This window comes from Halictus rubicundus, unplaced genomic scaffold (assembly GCF_050948215.1).
Source record: "Halictus rubicundus isolate RS-2024b unplaced genomic scaffold, iyHalRubi1_principal scaffold0027, whole genome shotgun sequence".
In the NCBI taxonomy this organism is placed as follows: Eukaryota; Metazoa; Arthropoda; class Insecta; order Hymenoptera; family Halictidae; genus Halictus; species Halictus rubicundus.
This window is the reverse complement of record NW_027488568.1, coordinates 196,436-208,368: the sequence shown is the minus strand read 5'-3', so window position 1 is coordinate 208,368 and position 11,933 is coordinate 196,436. Positions and strand designations below refer to the sequence as shown.

Below are 11,933 nucleotides of genomic sequence, written 5' to 3'. Positions count from 1 at the left end.
TCCGAGGACCGCGTTCCCTCGCTCGTCCAGTCAGCGAAATATCGATTTCCACGCGGAAAGATAGAGAGGCGGGTCTTCCGAAAAACGCGAGCGTGCCGGTTATCTGCCGTGTTCGTCGAATCCTGTAACGACGTGCTTCGCTCGAATGATTCGCTGCCGGCTCGTTAATCGGCCTCTCAACGAATTTGCTAATAAACATCTTCGATCTTCGGAAAGCTGTTTCACATTCTTTGAGAGGTCCCTTCCCGCCGAGGGGAACGTCCCGTCCGATCCCACGTAGAATCCTGCACCCTTTCCGAGCTAATCCAGCCTTTGCGATCGTGCCCTCGGAGACTTCCAATTAGATTCCACGATTTCGTGTGACATCCCTCCTTTGGAGGCCCGGAAAAATAAGCGACGTGATAATATAAAGGATATTGGATCTGACGTTCTTGCTGAATAGCGAATCTCGAGGAATATTTAAATTTCATTTATCCCTTACATGAAAGAGTTTTGATGACCGAAAAGTGCCAGCATCACATTGCTTTCCGTATCCCCCAATTTCCACCATAATAAATTTTCCACGAGCATCTGCAACAGCTTGTAGAACAATTGAAAAGAATGGTTGTAATTATAATACATTGTCCTTGGACATTTCAAGCGTATGTGTTTCCCATCAATTGCACCAATTACGTTTGGAAAATTCCAAATGTTTCAAAATCACTTGCGGTACTCAAAAATCGTTTAAAGTTGGTGATTTCATATGAATGGGCTGCAGACATTCCCATAATGCAACAATTAAGAATCGGCGGCGATGATGGGGCAGCTGCTACATCTCGTCCGATAACGCAACATGGAATAACACCGCGTGTGACTGCGTCGATGGTGACGGAGATGCTAAATTATTTCGATGGCAATGTCGAAACATACGAAATGTGGGAAAAACAAGTGCGTTTACTGAAACAATGAGGCTGGTTATTTCGTCGCGTTTGAAAGGAAAAGCGTGCGAGTGGTTCCACTCAAAACCCGAATGCATCGCGATGAAGGTCGAGGAGACCATTGTTAGAGGCGTTCGAGGGGGTGTCGTCGTATGGGAAATTCTTGTCAACGACGTATGAATTATATGCGAGGGCTAAAGAAAATTCGTTTCAACCGCGGATGGCAGAAGAGAGGATATTTCGACCATGGAGGACCGAGGAGAAGATGTTTCAACCACCGTGGGAAGAAGAAAGGAAGAGAGACATAAGAGAGGCATCCGCCGTCGGTGCCACGACAGCATCCCCACACAATCCATGTTCGAAGTAGAGAAAAGAATATTGTTCATCTGAGTTGTAATGTTTAGAAGTAATGGTTCAAACTATAATCTAATTTAACGATGGAACGATGAAAATCAGCTTCACAAATCAATTTTAGCATACTTAAATTATATCTTATATCTTATAAGTGATTACAAGTCAAAACTCCGGAGAACAAGTTTAAAATGATTAGAATTCATTGGTTGCAAGGTGTGTTCGAAAGCTGGTGGAAATAGTGGAAAATTGGAAAAGTTGAAATATACGTATAACATTTGGTTCGCAAGCATCTACGGTTGTAAATCTTAGTACGCTAACGGTGTACAAGGTTCAGCATGTGCTGCATTCGGCTGGCTTAAAAATTACGAAAGTGCTGGGTACAATCGGAAGGATTTTTGATTTATTATCGATTTATTATCGATTTATACCTGGCCTTGGTCGCGTGCTTGTCGCGTCGTACGTAAGGTCTTACGACGCAACCCAAAAAAAAACCATTTTAATGTCGCCATTCTTTCAGTGCCACCATTTTTGGGGAGTCTATCGTTAGATCTGCCTATGCTCATCTCCGCCGCGCCCGCAGACCCAGTATCTTGGCTTCGACGTCACACGCTACATAGTATATGTGACCGCTGTAGCCAATATCTCGACTATAGCCGAAAGTACGTGTGAAACGAGGCCTGTCCCTTGCACTCTGATCCAATCGGCCGCGCATTCGTACCTATGCTCTGACCAACGAGACCGAGGCAGTGAAGCACCCAACGTGCGTCCTTTGCTAATCGTCTTGCAAGGGTAACTTCAACTCTGTCGCACTCGAGCGCCTATGTTTACGTCTACTGTCTCGTCTCATTGGACAAGATATAGATACGCCATCGCATTCCTGCCTGGGAACCTTGCATCTAATCATCTTTAAGTCATTATGGACAAGAATTCAGAAGTTTTCCATGTACATTTTTTCGTGTCGTAAGACAAAACGATGCAATTTATGTGGAATTAATTCTTCTTATTCTACAAATTATCATGTGATTGAGTCCTGAGGATTTCTTCCACTTTCACTTGGACCACAACATATTTCAATGTCATCAAAATTCGAGACATAGTCCCCCAAAAATGATCGAATTCACAAGGCATGATCCCCTTCCTAACGTGGATACTTCCTTAAAAAAAACAACTATTCTCGTTTTTACAATATATGTACAATTTAGGTTAATATATAAGGATGTGTGATGCTGTTTCACGAAGAGGCAGGAACGGTTCCTATTTCCATAATGTTGTAGAGGAGGGATACCGATAGTTTACCTAAGGAGCTGTAGAGCCCCGAGAAACCTTTTTTTTTTGTGCCACGCACAGCAGGGAACTGTCAACGCGGTCTCGAAAGGGCATCTGGTAATGATCAGCCGCTTGCTCAGCCGACGGGCAACGGCGGCCGGTGGGATTGCTCTAACGCCGGGACGACGGCGCCCGTTTTACGACAGATAATCGGCAACACGGCATTTGGACCTACAGTCCTTACGTAAAACCCTCCGGTCCCGGCAAGTATGAAGAGACCCTTAGGCAGAGTTTCGTCTTAGGGTTTCAATAGCGCCCGGGCGGAAAGTCCTAGATCTCTCGTTAAGTAGTTGTAATTTGTTTTAAACATTAACTCGTCTTGCCGAGCGCGTTGTGCTCGTAGTTTTAGTTCAGTATCAGTTTTACGGTAGCTCGTTAGCCCCGCGGTATCGTTATTCGCGTGGCGGAGTGTTTAACGAGTTAACCGTTTTAATTTTAGCTTTTAGATACATTACTCAACGGCATATTGTATTCTCTCTTTGCGAGTTATTTCCACCGTTGTATTGTGTGGAGAGAGATATTGTATTGGTGAGTGGTTTTCGTTGTGTTTTTATATTGTTTATATTCATGTGTGATATATTGCTAAACTGTTGCCTTGCCGGTCCCTATACAGCCGTGCGGGTTATGCTAACCGATTTCACTCGATTGTTTTCTCTCCGCATTTGCGTAAATATATTCATACATAGTTCGTTCATCTACTCGAACCCATAGTTTGTCATTCAAATCCTCCTGTTCCTTTATGCTTGAACCGTCGGGAGAGCAGCGGAACAGTGGGTAGTAAATCTGGACGATTAGAGAGATCCCGCTCTCTCGGTTTAGGCTTATGCCCTTCCGGGAGTTCGCGTAGTCGTCACACTGGTGACCGAAAAATGTATTTAGTTATTTATGTTGATGATGGGCTTTTAGCAGCTACGCAGAATTTCTTAATATATCAATTCTTTACTGAATTAGCGAAGGAATTTAAAATAACTACCACAAAAGAAGTAACGAATTTCTTAGGCGGAGAAATTGTCAGATTAAAGGATGGTTCTATATTTGTACACCAGACAAAATATATTGAAAGCATTTTACAAAAATTTAATTTAAACGAAGCAAATAGTGTCTGTTCTCCAATGGAGGCAAGTTGGGATGCAGGTAATTCAGAAGGAAACAATTGTAAAGCGCCCTATAGGGAGGCCGTAGGTAGCCTTATGTATCTTCAAGTATTTAGCCGGCCCGATATAAGCTATGCCGTAAACATTGCTTCGAGAGCTCTAGAAAAACCAAGCGAAGGACATTGGCTACTCGTCAAGCGAATAATGAGGTACCTCAAGGGTACGTTAGACTTAGGATTATTTTATACTAAAGGCGGTAATTTTAAGGTATATAGTGACGCAGATTATGCGGGAGACAAGGAGACGCGTAAATCAAGGTCGGGTATCGTATGTCAATACGCGAATGCAGCCATCTCATGGCAGAGTAAGAGACAGCAATGTGTATCATTGTCTACGACAGAAGCTGAGTATGTTAGCGCAGCATCAGCCGTTAAAGAGATTGTGTGGCTAAAGAAATTGTTCAGTGAATGTGAAATTAATGTACAATACACGTTATTAGTAGATAATACGAGTGCGATCAAATTAATCAAAAATCCAGAGTTTCACCAGAGAAGTAAACATATCGATGTAAAATATCATTTCATACGTGATCTACATAATAAAAGCGAAATTGACGTAGAATATGTTAAGAATATGTTAAGACCGATAAGCAGTTAGCTGACATTTTTACGAAAGCACTATGTAAATCGCGATTCATGCATTTAGTAAAGGAATTAGGACTGTTCGGTGCCGTCGCCGCAACAGACGCGGTCGTCAAGCGACACCACGACGACGATGAGCACCACTGCTCTCGCCGACTCCGCGGAACAATAGACCACGGGGACCTCCAGCGAAGACGACTGTTTAGGTCACGTTTTTTGGAAACCTCCACCAAAGGAGAATCGACGCTCGATACTCGTCGCGAGGTCGATCGCTCTCTCGCTTTCCGGATCGTGAATCGTTCACACCTTCGTTTTTCGTATCCCGAGCAATCGGTAGAGTGTCGGCCGTTCGTGAAATTAACCGCTCGTTTAACATTGTACCGGCGATCCTAAGATTATTGTTACGCGAGTGCTTGGTGTCCGCCAAGTCTCGCGATCAGACGATATCAAAATAAACCTGGTCATTTTTCGCACCACCCAGTGACTTTTTTCATATCCACGTGGCACCCATCTCGCCGTCTCCTCACTCAACTCCACCAGCCTCCACGAAACACATGTTAATTCGTCTTTCGAGGCCTCCCGAGAGGCCAAGGTGTTCCTACCGCAGGCGCGGAAAAACTAATAAAAAGACTACCGCAAAACCAACGGTGAGTCGTCTCATTTTCTGTTCCGACCAGGCCCAGCCCAAAACTCGGTTCACATATTCCAGTGTGAGTATTCCGGCGGTCACGTCCGGCGGTTCGCCGATAAACGCCTAAACAAGGACCATTAGTATTATCACACGGGAAAACAAAATAAAATCGAAATATACGTGACAAGCCGACGCGGTTAAAAATACGCCGACTTATCTTCCTGCAAGACACGCAGATGAAGACCAGATTACAAATTAGACGCAAAAGAGGAAAATATCAAATTACGCCGAACCATAAGAAAAGACGACGACTTCATCTTGGCAACACACAGCTGACGAAGCAAGAAACATCGAGAAGATCGGGAAGCAGAAACGCCTAAATCAGCACTTCAAGAAAACAAAGGACCGCCCACACTATAAAAAGGAAACCAGGTCTTCAATTCGGATTCACTCAGTTCAAAATCAGTGCTACTGCTCAGTTCCGTTGACAGACCCTTGTACCACACACGCGTCGCGCCGGCAGTAAGATAGTGTCGCCGAATTTCGAAACCCCGTTGCGTGAAGTGTCCGCGTGTGTCCCAGCGTCCAGCGGCTACAACCAGCGAGCGCCCAAAAACTCCACAACCACGACTTGCGAGCGCCTACCAACGACTCGGTAATTTAAACGTACTATTAAGCGAACTGTTTATAAGTGCTCTAGCTTATGCGCTATGAGAATTCATCCTTGTATAATCTGATTCAGAACCAGACTCTAAATAAACCAAACCTTTGCCGTTTTTATATAAAATTTAAGGTACAATTTATTTAACCAGCCCTCAATCTCCCGAACCAAAGCCGGTGAACGCAGGTAGGTTCAAAACTGCGCCTTATCCCCGGAAAACTATAAACAGCCCCATCTGGGACGTAACAATTAATTCATATTTAAAAACACGAAGGCAGAATTTGAAGTCTTCAAATAGGGTAGAAGTCTTCAAATAGGGTAGAAGTCTTCAAATAGGCTACTCTTCAAGTAGGGTAGGGAAAATGCCGTCCTAGTCTTGCGTAAGCCGTCGGAAGAAGAACTACTAATCTGCGAATTTAATTCAAAATTCAAGATTTTGGTCTACGGGCTGTAGCGGACGAAAGCGGAGCTATTCTACGCGATGAAGGTACGTAACTTTTTGGGTTTTATACAAACTTTTTCTTCGATAAGACTTTGGACCCCTCCCCTATCGGAGGGGTCCAATTGAGTCTTTTCGAAATGTGAGGGGTACAATTGAATTTACAGTAAAACGCCATAAAAACCATCATTTGTACCACCTTCGGAAATGCGTCTGCCGAAAAAACGGTTGGGCATTTTATGAACACGGAATAAACTTCGGGACGTCCAAAATTGTTTTATTGCCGTAACCGTCAACTACCTGCGCTGACGAATCGGGCAATTCCCAGCGTTAGTCCACCCCCACAAGGAGCGTCTTCCAAAAAATATTCCGCCAATCGAATTTCGAGAAATCAACCCCCCGCCAGGAAAGAAGAGACTCTCGAAAACCGGCAAAGCAACAACATCTAGCGTCTAACTCGCTGTCCGATACATTATGCAAGATTCTCGAGGAATGGGGTGGTTGATTTTAAATAACGCTTTACTGATTATATTAGTATATTTCAGCTAGTAGGTAAACGCTCGCTCTCTTAAAACGCACCGTAATATACTTTCTTTCTGATTGACTGCGACTACCCCTCTCGTCGAACTTCCACGCCTTATATACTCTTTCACCTTCTTGCATTCGTCTCGCTTGCACTCTGTCTCTCGCATCTGTCACGGCCCGATAAGACCAGGACAACAACCCTCGCAACACGTCACCAGGCCCAAGTTCACGACCCACTCAACGCCCAACACTTTGACCCATTGGACAGTCTCAAACCTTCGTACCTCAATGATTACGACAGGACGTGCAAATATGCAAGTAATGAAATATGTAATTGTACGTAAATTGTACGTAAATAGACTGCCGGTCGCGCACGTGCTCATGGTTCGGCGGTCGAGAGCAGAGAGAGCTCGGCGATCAGGCGGCAGCGGTCAACACGTTACAAAACAAAAAAATACCGCACGCGGTTCAGGTGTCTTACGTGCGGGCACTTTGAAAATCTTAACACGTACCTTCCGCGGAGCATTTCGCCGTCCGTCGGAACCGAAACCACACCACGACAGTCGCATTGTAATTGCGCCGACCATCCGCGCGCCGCGAAGTTCTCGTCTCGGCGAGAACATTAACCCGTGCCGATCTACCGCACGCGCGCGGCAGATTTTATCGTACGACTACCACGCGCTGCGATCCCTCCATCGATTCGCCAATCTTGTACAAAGAGCGAGGGTGCGGCCATGTGGCCGCGTACCTTCTAACATCTGACAGGGAATAAATCTTTTAGAGCCCATTTCGTATTGTGATGCTTTCAACCTGCGCGACCTGCCCTGCCGTGAGGGCTGTCCCCGCTATTTCCGTGTCCGAAGCCCAGGCAGGTGGATGGTGGATTATGCGCGTATGCGAGACTTTAATGATCGCAAAAATCAATCTGCCGGCTTTAGCTGGGCAGATGAGGTCAATGTAAGAGATCGTTATGAGGCTGCGGTCGGTGCAGGCAAAAGAGTAACTCCTAGCCGCCAGCAACATAACAAATCTCGTTCCGACCGTTGGAAGGAGGGAGCTGGAACACCAGCAAATAAACAACCCTCTTCTAGAGATGCCGAGTCCGTGGTGGACTTGAAGATGTTCCGGGCACAGAAACAAACGCCTGAAGTAGTCGAGGACTTGTACTCCGTGGGGTCAATGGGGCCACTGACGCCCATCACCCAGCAGTAGGGTCACAATCTTGACTATTCGACATTTCCGCTCCTTGTTGAGCGGACATTTCGAGACTTACTCACCGTTGACGAACGGTTGACACACACGATGCCGTTTTGTGCATTCTTGCATTATTGCAACACGTTGCTTAATGCAACTATTATTGACGTCTCCCAAAACGAAGACCGAGAGGGAGCCCTATATGGAGAAGGAGATGTAAGGCGATATCTTGACTACATGGTACCTAGTCAGATTGGAGAATACTTCTCCCTTATATCACATGTCACCACGATTGCTGGTGACCACGTCCGAGTTAACATTCCGGACGTTGCTATTCCGCGGAGGGGGAACCATGCTGGCACGTTTGTACCAGTAACTGCACAAAACCATAATGCATATGAGTGCTATGTCGCCCCGATGGTTACGCGAAGAAGAGTGGAAGCCACTCTTGATAGGAATAGGAACTGGCGTCCATTGCCCGAAAACCTGATGGGCTTGGAAATGGTTCCAACATCGAACTTCCTAGGATACGGACCAATTGAAGATCTTAGTCCGGAAGGAAGGAATGTTCTTACGGGGGTATATTTTCCGCCCGCAACCGCCGACACTTTGGAGGGACGCCTCCAATTCTCCCGGGAATTGATGACCCGAGTTAGCCATGTTATGCGTAACATGGAAGAAAAATATAAGATGACGTCGGCCATGACGAAAAAGAAGGTTGTGCCAGGTCTTGTTGGCTATCGGGAGGTGACACAACCTACTGAGAGCACTGAAGACTTGGCGAATGTTAATGCGGCCGTCTTGACGTGCAATAACGTCGGTTCTTCCATCGTACAGATGATGCAGAACCATGGAATAAAGAGGAAGCGATCTAGAGTCGCTCCTGGACTATGCGCATTGAGTGTGGAGCACACGCCTCTTGATGGGTGGATGAACACCATCAATGCTAATTTTGATTGCAGTGGAGATTTCTCCTGCACGCGATATCGCGATGATCCGGGACTACGTTCAGCCCGATTCATCGCCATCGCACCAGATGGAAACCGGTCATACGAAATTGACCGATGGATCATCCGTAACTTCAGAAAGGCAGGTGGATGGTGTTGTAGCGCGTCTGAATCCGTGGTGGATTCTATGGGATTGGAAACATTTGGAAACACTTGGAATCATTGGAAACAAGAGTAGTAAAACTAACGTAATACTACGCATCGATAGCTCAGATTCAGAGCCAACGTGTAGTGCTTACTTCAAGGGGGTAAGAATGTAAGTAACAAAGGACATCTTTTCAATTATAATTTACGAGCCAGGGCTGCGAGCAACGCGAGAGGCCGGCGAGGGGTTGTTACCCCAGGAATATGGTTTCAATTTGTTAGTTAGGTACGCGGACGCACCCAATGCGAGATCGGGGAGCCGCTAGGATAGTTGACGTCGAGGACGCACCTGATGCGAAATCAGGGAACATCTGGGAGGTTGGAGTCAAACGCAGACGCACCTGATGCGAGACCAGGGAGCTGCTGGGATACGGAAGAACCCAATGCGAAACCAGGGATCCGCTAGGATAGTATAATTTTCGTGGACGCACCCAATGCGAGATCGGGGAGCCACTAGGTTGGAGAAATCTTCGTTGAATTGAATCTAAGATTAGTAAGCCTCGTAACTTATATATAATTTAATTGATACAATCCGAGCGGTAAGATTGTATCATGTGGGAACGTTCAATTATTAGATTAGGATATCAGGCAATAATCAAAGACTATCTTGACAAAACATTCCAGAAGGGGATGTTTTGAAGATTTCCATATTAGGAAATCGTACGGTGCTGTTACTGAATCATGCTTCGTGCCAGCTGCGTCCAGCCGGAGTACAGTCATTAAACAAGGGGCCTGTTGGGACGCTTTTCGTTCTCAGAAAAGAGATTAGAACTTCTAATCGAAATGAACGTGGAGAAACGTCTCCATACGTAACAAGTTTCATCAAAATCGGATTTTCGCATCTGAATATGTTCCCTTGTTAGACGGGAAAAAGAATTGAATGTCCATCCTGAATCGCGCGTATGCGCAAAAGGGAGGCAAGCTTGCCTGTCATGAGAAACTTGTGGAGAGGGGAGGTGCGTGGTGAGCACCCACGCAGGGATCCTGTCGTGTTCTGGTAGCGTCGCGATGCCTCTGATCGGCATTCCCGCGTAGACGCAAAGTCGTGGTGCCCGGCGTCGTCGAGCAGTCAACCGTAATTCGTTCGGAGTCTCGTCAGATCAAGAGGACCTCGGGAATAAGAGGGAGCCTTCCCTGGAGACCTTTTCGGAGCCATTTTGGGAGCCTTTTCGGGAGCCTTTTCGACACCTTTGGGGACCTTTTTCTCGGTGCCAACAGGTGAGCCGACTCCGTTTGCGAAAAACGCCGGATCCGCTCACGGAACCGTTCCGCGACCGCCAATTTTCTGCCAGTTTCCGCAAACAATCCGATCCCCATTCGTCGTGAAAACGAGTTTTCTCGGTTGTACGGCAGGCTGTATGGTCGTCGGCACGGATTTCGTCGCGCGGTTCCACGGTCGCAGGAAATTATAGCCTCCCGAGCGATTTTAGAGGCGTCCCAGTGAGAAGTGATTGTGTTTAGATTTTCGCGGCATTGTAGGATACGGAGTGTGCGATTTTTTCGGTAGATATCTCTGGGGGACCTTCCTTGAATTTTTGCACGGTTTCATTCGGCTCTGGAAAATTTTTTCTGGCAAGACCTTCGACGAGTTCGAATTTTTGATGACGATTTTTGTTAGAAACACAAGAATACATGCGATTTTATGGTTTCGCTGCATTGTGTTGGACGTTTAATAATTTTTAGAATTTTTATACAATTTTATAAACTTCTCAGAAAGACTTTCGAGTGGGTCGAAAATATTTGTTCATTTTGGGTTTGATAGGCGGTCTAACGATTTTTGTTAGAACGATTGTACAAGGAAATTTGCAATTTTGGGACAGATATGTTCTCTGAATTGTGTTTGACGTTTTCCGGTCATTTTTAGAATTTTTAGTTTTATTAGTTAATGAAAAATATTTTTTTGTAACACCGTTGAGTTAGAAATATTTGTTCATTTCGGTCTAACGATTTTTATAATAGCTGGGTTCTATGTTTTGTCGGTTGCTTAATGTTTTATCGCGATTAAAATGTTTTATGAAATGCAACGTAGTTTCTTCGTGAAATATTGAAACAGTTGAGCAGATGAAAGTAGTGGAATGCAATACCGTCTATTATCACTGCAGATAAGAATGTGTATAAAATTAATTGGACTATCTTTGAGTAAACTGCGAGATGGTGGACTTCACATATCCGTGACACTGGTAGCGAACGTGTTAAATTAACGTTCTGTTGTCAAACCCGTGGGAAATTTCAAGAAAGATCGCTTGCAACGCGAGGAACGTGCACCCGTACGAAACATATGGAGTCGAAGGGTTTTATTTTGTGAAACGTCACAGAGTCTGTAGGCTTTTGACTGTCAAAAAAAGTGAGAACAACACGATTCTTCAAAAATGTGATCCACTCATTGTCAGTTTTTCGTTTGCAATCTGTTACCAGTAAAAAGGATTAGGATAATGCCTGAACAGTGCATTTCCGATCCTTACGCGTTACTTTACTTCCATGAAATATAATCGTTAAATCAGATTATCAAAATTTTCATAGAACGAAAAAAAAAAAAAATGTATCATTTCTCGTTAGCCTCATAAATCTTGACAGTGTCAGTTTCACGATTGTATGTAATATTGCAACGAGCCTTCCCTGGAGACCTTTTCGGAGCCATTTTGGGAGCCTTTTCGGGAGCCTTTTCGACACCTTAGAGTACGGAGTTAATCAAAATGGCCTCTGAAATAAATTATTTATTATTCAATGGCCAAACGCTCACACAAACGGCGTACAAAATTTATGCGGCAGTATTGGCAGAGAGATTAAGAGAGGAGGTAGAGGGAAAAGACTATTACCGGATAGTCAGGCAGGCTTTAGAAACGGTATGGGGTGCATTGATAACTGTTTCGGCGTCGACCGACGGTCGGAGCAGCCTGCTGCCGGGACCACTCAGATTTGAGCGCGCAAACGAATCCACAGGATGGGTCAATGAGAGGTTGAGACAGAGAGAGAGAGAGAGAGAGAGAGAGAGAGAGAGAG

General features: G+C 45.2%; 1 long non-coding RNA gene across 1 annotated transcript in view; it reads right to left on the bottom strand.

The window, feature by feature from the left end:
- Positions 1-307: 307 nt before the first annotated feature.
- LOC143363183 (uncharacterized) overlaps positions 308-11,933 on the bottom strand; it is an 86,823-nt gene continuing 75,197 nt past the window's right edge. The window contains exons 2-3 of the long non-coding RNA XR_013083764.1: positions 482-579; positions 308-371 (exon numbers count right to left, since the gene is read on the bottom strand). This is a non-coding gene — a long non-coding RNA (uncharacterized LOC143363183). The remainder of the gene's footprint in view (positions 372-481; positions 580-11,933) is intronic.